The following is an 8264-nucleotide window of genomic DNA, read 5'->3' on the forward strand; positions in this document are numbered from 1 at the left end:
AATAAAATAATGAATAAATCATAAAACAAGGAAGGAACATCATACTCAGCCTTCTGGTGAGGAACTTTATAAGAATTAGCAATCCATGTCCTTTGAACATTTTTTTAAACTTACTCTTTATGAAAACATACAGAACATTTGTGTTCAACCAAATACTGTATTAAAAACAGAATAGTCTCAATGCACATTGCCTCGTTCTCTTTCACTTTTGTAACTTGTGCATAAATCAGTTTAGTAGCAACAAAATCAAAGTGCTGATTCCTGCTGGAAATGCAGCTACATTTGAGCTACGAGCAATTCACAAGATTCAAGGCTATAACCACTTATTCTCTTTGTTTCCTTCAGACTTTGAAGCAATTCTTCCTCTTTGTTCTTTCTTTTCTTTCTTTCTTTCTTTCTCTTTCTTTCTTTCTATCTTAAGAAGAAGCCATTCTTCTGGCTCAGAAATTTAAAATAAGCTATGGTAACATCCTTTATGTCTGGTCTTTTCCTGTTTAATCTCTCTTTTTTTTTTAACTATTTTGTTTTGGGGGAGGGGAAGGAAGGAGAGTTCTAAGAAAAGCTTTCATAACAGGTTCAAAAGTATAAAAGCCATTTCAAGCTCCAGACATTTGTAGCCTTTATTTCTATAGTCCTTGAAAGGGCTTTTTAAATGTTAACAGCTAGGATAGGACTGCTTTACCATACTGATTTTCCAGGCTTCATTTCCTTTGTAGTCTTGGGTTCTTCCCCACCCTTAAAATCCCCCAATAACCTCCATGCCAGCTTCTTTTCTAAAATAAAACAAAAACAATTTAAAAAAAAAGATTTCATTCATCATGGTAATGTGTATAGGCAGACTTCTGAGATCCCATACAGAGTGACCATCTCTCGAATATAGAGTATTAAAATATTTTTGCTTTAATTTCTTCTGTATTTGGTGCTTTCATGTGCCTACTTAACATCCTTTCATTTTTAACATGACATGTCACCTGCAAAGTTATTAGAACTAAAACTGCTGACAAGAAGCTTTGTTAGCTCCCTCTCCTTAGAAATGCTGAAATACAATCTTCAAAAACTAAGTGTCAAAAAGGTGCTCATTTATATCCTCTTAAGTTTAAAAAAAAAGGCTTAAATCATTTAAATCAATAAATGATACAATCTTATCCTATTTTAGAAAAAAATTAAATAAACACAAAATATAAGTCTGAAACACTGAATTCCGAGGTCATAACAGTTATTATTTCTGGGTGGTGAGATCATAAATGTTTTTAATTTTTAATTTTCTTCTTGCTTATGAATATATTTTAATTTATCTTAAGTGTACATGCATTGTTTGTAATAAGGGAAAATGCTGCTCATAGTTTAAAAAATAAGAGCTGTTTTAACACTTCCAGCACATCATATGATTACTTCTTAAAAATTCATATACACATATGCTTACATTTAGCTATTTACATGTGCATTTTATTAGTTAAAAATTCTAAAGTATAATTTCCAAAATGGTAAAATCATGACTCTCATATAAATACAAACAACAAGGACAGCAATCATGAGTTAAAATGTTAAGTGCCAGGGATTTTATTTAACATATTAACGAGGAAACCAGTAAGAAGTGAAAATCAATTCATAATAGAATCTGACTTACAGAGATTTATATTCTCTACTGGAAAAAAATTGTTTTGCATTGCCAAGAATAGGAATCAATTACATTGCTATGGGCAGAAAACATTTGCATTGTTTTCAGTTTTCTACAATTTAACTTTTATCCCTACAGAGCTGTAAAATACCCTAGTCAATCAAACATGACAAAAAGTACACACTCATATAGAATCAGATAAACCCTCTAGGGCCCCTAAACATTCAGCATTCCCTTGAAAAGAAACCCAGTGATTTTGTTTTGCCCATTTCCAAGTCTTTGACAAATTTTTCTGATACATTTTACTAATTAGTAAACTGAATTAAAACTATCACAATTAAAATTTTAATTTCTTTAATTCTCTTTCTTATGCATGCCCTAGAAATGTTTAGTAAAGTGTGCTGAATTTAATTTGTATATGGTCAAGGTATATCACAAAATATTTGAGGTAGTACAAGCTTTAGAAACTTCACACCAGTCTAAATGATAAAACATTAATAAATTATAAAACATCATGAAATACTGATATACAAAATAGGAAAAACTGTATAAAGAAATGATGAGTAATTCAATATAAAATCATAGTCCCAAACACAAATGTCCATACAGAAACAAGCTGTCAAATAAAGCATGATCAACTCTGTTTTTCCATCAGTAACTTTTCTAAAGTTGAGAAAATTTTAAGGGAGAAAATCTTAAAACTGAGAAAATTCCATCTGCTGAACTAAATTCCCCTTCTCAACTAAAGAATGATTTTCATCATCTGAGTATTACAATGGAACAACTAAATCCAAATCACAGAAGCATAGTTTGACTAAGAAACTGAAACCCAAAGTATTTCAGTGACACTCCAAGGTCATATAACTACTTAGATATTCAACAATACTTGCTGTTATAAAAATTATAATTCACAGTAGTCCTACCTTACATGAAACATAAAATATCATAAAAACATAAACACAAAAATATTTTAATAATTACTGGACACGGTAATGAATGAAGTGATTAACTACTAGACACAAGCACATTGAAGGAATCCTTGATTTTTTAGATTATTGTCTTGAAAGAGAACAATTATTTCTTGGAATTGAGCATCACAAATTTGTAGGAAATTGATTATTTGCAAGTTTTCATTCAATAAATATCCTGTATGCCATGTGTGAACTAACTCTACATGTAGCAGCATAACATAGTGATTAAGAACATAAATATTACAGCCAGAGCAAGCCATCAGCTCTACTGTATTTAGATACGAGATCTTGAGCACGTTATTAACCTTTATATGCCTCCATTTCCTTGGCAAGTTACTTAATCTGTATATGCCTCAATTTCCTCACCTGTAAAATGAGATATTAACATATATAAAACACTTAAGGAAGAAACTGGGCACAAAGGAAGCATTACCAACATGTTTGTCAAATCACTGGTTCGAAACATGTGGTCCTCAGACCAGCAGCATCATCCAGAAACTTGTTACAAAATCTTCTGACACATCACAGTCCTAACTGATTAAGAAACTCAGGTAGGGCCCAACAATATAAGCTTTCACAAAAAATCTTCCAAGTGATTCCAATGTACACTGAAGTTTGAGAGCCATTGGTGTAAATTAATAAGATTTTATCTCTTTCTCTCTGAACTTCAATACAATGTCATTAGTATACATAGCCATCGGTATACTTGGTGTTTTGCACACCTCATTTTTTATCACAAAACATCTCAAAGATTTGGTTTCAAAACTGAAGGTAACTTCTCATCTACTAGGATAGCTATAATAAAAAAAAACAGATAATAACAAGTATTGCCCAGGCTGTGGAGAAACTGGACCCTTCAAACATTGCTGGTGAACATGTAAAATGGCGCAGTCACTTTGGAAAACAATCTGACAGTTCTTCAAAAAGATAACCACTGAGTAACCTCATGACACAGCAATTCCACTCCTAGACATACACCTATGAGAACTGAAAACATTTTCACACAAAAACTTGTACATAAATGTTCATAACAGCATTATTCATAATAGCCAAATAGTGGAAACAACCCAAATGCACGTGAAGTGATGAATGAATAAACAAAATGTGGTATATGACACAATGGAATCCTATTCAGCTATAAAAAGGAATAAAGTACTGATACATGCCACAATATGAATGAACCCTGAAAACGTTATGCTAAGTCAAACTTAATCCCAAGAGACCACATATTGTATGATTCCATTTATATGAAATGGCTATAATAGGCAAATCTATAGATTCAGAAAGTAGATTAGTGGTTGCCTAGGGCTTGGGGAAGTGGAAGGAAAAATTGCTGATGGATACATGGTTTCTTTAGAAGATGATAAAATTGATTTTGGTGATAATTGCACAACTCTGTGACTATATTACAAAAATATTTAATTGTGCACTTTAAATAGGTGAATTATGTGGTATGTGAATTATATCTCAATAAACCTGTTATTTAAAAAGCCTAAAGCTATGCCAAACTATTATTGATGGAAAATATTTGTAAAATAAAAACTGATGCAATAACAAAAATCTGTACCTAAATCCTAAATTATATTATCCTGAAAGTGAGGGAGGGAAGAAAAGGGCAAAAGGAAAAGTGTTAAATTCTTCACACATTTGACAGGGGAGTCAGGAGACACTGAGATATTGTTTTAATCTTGATTAGAGTAAAAACTAAAGTATAACCATTAATAATATTGAAAACAAAATGTATATCCTCCAAATTAATAGAAAAAAGAAACTAGAAGGATTTACATTTAGATGTTAACTAGTTACCTCACAACTATGGCACTATGAATGATTTTTATTTCCTCTTCATTTTCCACATTTTCTACAAAGGGTTGTTTTATCTTCGTGTAAGTCTGCTTACCTTTGTGACTCTGACTTTTTTAAAATCTAATTTTATTTACTTATGTATTCACTTATGGTTAATTGTTAATATGCTAATAGATTCAGGTAATTTAAAATTCAAAAGATACAAAAAGGATGGTGAAAAGTCTTGCTGCTACCAGTGCACTCAGCCCCCAGCCACCACCACAAGCATGGAGTCTACAAATATTAGCAGTTACTTCTTGGGTATCTTTGTTGACATATTTGATGCATATATATTAATTCTTTTCTGTCTTTTTAATACAAATGCAGTATAACGTATACACTGTTTTGTATCTTCCTTTTTTCATTCAACAATGTATCTTAGAGATTGTCCCATACCAGTACCTGCAGAGCTTCCTCTTTCTTTTTAATGGCTACATGGTAGTTCACTGTACGGATTACCATAATTTATTGAGCCTCATATTCACATACTACTTTTATAATTGGCAAGAACAGCAAAGTGATTTTGGAGAAAAAACTATCTTTTAATCTCAGGCTCTTCTTCCTCATTCTACTTTTTTTTTTTTTTTCTTTTCCAAGTAACTGTCTTCTACATGTTCACTGGGTGAATGCAATCACTCTACTAGTTTGCCCATCATATCTAGATGGGTGATTTCCACATTTATGGCTCTCTCCTAACTTTGAAGCCCATATTTCTAACCGTCTACTAGACAACTTCACTTGGTATTCCACTAATACTTTAAATTTAACATGTCTAAAATTAAAAACTTCTTACCACATAAACCTACTCCTCTCTCACCACATTCATTCATATATTAATACAATAAAATTTTATTGAATCATGGTTTATACACAAGACATGATGCTAATCTTAGATCCTATCCAAAAGAATCTTACAGCCTAGAATAGCCAGCAAGACATATATCTTTGTTCATACCTCTGTGATAGCACATATATTTTTGTTGTAAATAATGATGACAGACTAACCAAGATAAATAAAAGGTAGTAGTAGAAAATAATATTGGAATGGATGTTGAGGTCAGAATATAGACCCTTAATTATAGTCTTAATTATATCAACTTAAATCTGTATAAAATGGAAAGCTCCAGAAGTTTTTGAGCAGGAGAGTGTCTACATTCCATTTTGAGATGATGGATCCTGCCATGATGTGTAAAATGGATTTAACTGGGGAACTATTCAAGGATGGGAGAAGGATATAATAAATCTATTAAACAGATGATCTGAACCTGAACAGACAGAGTGGAAGACTGAAACTCAAGGCTTTGATCAGGCTGGCTTTGATCAGGCTACAGAGTTTTGTCTCGGAATATGATACTTTTGTGCTTATCAGGTTTCAGTCACACAAGACACTAACCATTTCCAAATACATGCCCCACCCTGCCTCCACTGTTTTCCAAGGCCTAGCTCAAAAACTTTTGGGGAAGAATTTCCCCTTTTCCCTCAGCTAAAATGAACTGCTGTAACTTACTGGTGCCATTTAATCATTCTTCCCCCACCAAGCTGTAAACTCCTTGAGGTAAGGGATTACCCATTATTCATTCTGGTTTTCCAGAAATTTAGCACACTGCCTGACACATACTAAGTACCCTATATAAATGTTGAGTTATACTGGCACAGTGGAAAGTGCATGGGTTTTTGGAGTTTGACAGACTTAAGGACTCAATCCCAGCTGAGCCACTCGCTCAGTAGCTCTATGATTATGGGCAAGAATTTAACATTTCTTAAGCTTCATTATCTATAAAATAAAGATTCTTGCAAATTGTTGTGAAGCTTTGATATCAGTTATTTAAAAAGCACCTAGCAAAGTATATAGCACATAGTGGAATTCAATATATAATAGTTATAATAATGGCTTCAGGAATTTTTTTTTAGTCTCAAGTAAAACAGCAGATTTTTTTTGTACAGAGCTTTTATTTCTTCTTTAGGTTTGTTAACTATGCTCAGTTATGACTCCCCTTAGTTGAGGGATATCAATGTATGCACTCAACAAACATTTATGAATGCCTACTACATGCTAAGCATTGAGTATATAAAACTGAGGAAGGCATGGTCTCTATACTCAGGAAAATTATTTTAAAATCCTATTAGTAACAGGGTCTCCTTTCCTTGTCTTTACTACCCAAGAAAGAAGGACACTGCAGAGTTTCTGGGCCTTATACGAGATACAACTCTGTTACACTGTATAATTTCATATTTCCTATATTAATTTAAAAAATATTAACTACCCTGTGGCAGGCATTGTCCTAGAAGATACAGAAACAAAAAAAATGAAGATGGAACAGTTCCAATCCTGAAGAAGGTATTTTAGAGTATCTTCTTGTTTTTAAAAACAAGGAAGAATGCACCCAACATAGGACCACCTCAATACATAAGGCAAATACTAACAGCCATAAAAGGGGAAATCGACAGTAACACATTCATAGTACGGGACTTTACCACCCCACTTTCACCAATGGACAGATCATCCAAAATGAAAATAAATAAGGGAACACAAGCTTTAAATGATACACTAAACAAGATGGACTTAATTGATATTTATAAGACATTCCATCCAAAAACAACAGAATACACATTTTTCTCAAGTGCTCATGGAATATTCTACAGGATAGATCATATCTTGGGTCACAAATCAAGCCTTGGTAAATTTAAGAAAATTGAAATTGTATCAAGTATCTTTTCCGACCACAATGCTATAAGACTAGATATCACTTACAGGAAAAGATCTGTAAAAAATACAAACACATGGAGGCTAAACAATACACTACTTAATAACGAAGTGATCACTGAAGAAATCAAAGAGGAAATAAAAAAATACCTAGAAATAAATGTCAATGGAGACACGACAACCCAAAACCTATGGGACGCAGCAAAAGCAGTTCTAAGAGGGAAGTTTATAGCAAAACAATCCTACCTTAAGAAACAGGAAACATCTCGAATAAACAACCTAACCTTGCACCTAAAGCAATTAGAGAAAGACGAACAAAAAAGCCCCAAAGTTAGCAGAAGGAAAGAAATCATAAAGATCATATCAGAAATAAATGAAAAAGAAATGAAGGAAACGATAGCAAAGATCAATACAACTAAAAGCTGGTTCTTTGAGAAGATAAACAAAATTGATAAACCATTAGCCAGACTCATCAAGAAAAAAAGGGAGGAAACTCAAATCAATAGAATTAGAAATGAAAAAGGAGAAGTAACAACTGACACTGTAGATATACAAAAGATCATGAGAGACTACTACAAGCAACTCAATGCCAATAAAATGGAAAACCTGGAAGAAACGGACAAATTCTTAGAAATGCACAACCTGCCAAGACTGAATCAGGAAAAAATAGAAAATATGAACAGACCAATCACAAGCACTGAAATTGAAACTGTGATTAAAAATCTTCCAACAAACAAAAGCCCAGGACCAGATGGCTTCACAGGTGAATTCTATCAAACATTTAGAGAAAAGCTAACACATATCCTTCTCAAACTCTTCCAAAATATATCAGAGGGAGGAACACTCCCAAACTCATTCTACAAGGCCACCATCACCCTGAGACCAAAACTAGACAAAGATGTCACAAAGAAAGAAAACTATAGGCCAATATCACTGATGAACAGAGATGCAAAAATCCCCAACAAAATACTAACAAACAGAATCCAACAGCACATTAAAAGGATCATACACCATGATCAAGTGGGGTTTATTCCAGGAATGCAAGGATTCTTCACTTTACGCAAATCAATCAACGTGATACACCATATTAACAAATTGAAGGAGAAAAACCATATGATCATCTGAA

The sequence above is a fragment of the Monodon monoceros genome, unplaced genomic scaffold, assembly GCF_005190385.1.
Source record: "Monodon monoceros isolate NGI ecotype Baffin Bay Population unplaced genomic scaffold, NGI_Narwhal_1 Super_Scaffold_7, whole genome shotgun sequence".
Lineage (NCBI taxonomy): Eukaryota > Metazoa > Chordata > Mammalia > Artiodactyla > Monodontidae > Monodon > Monodon monoceros.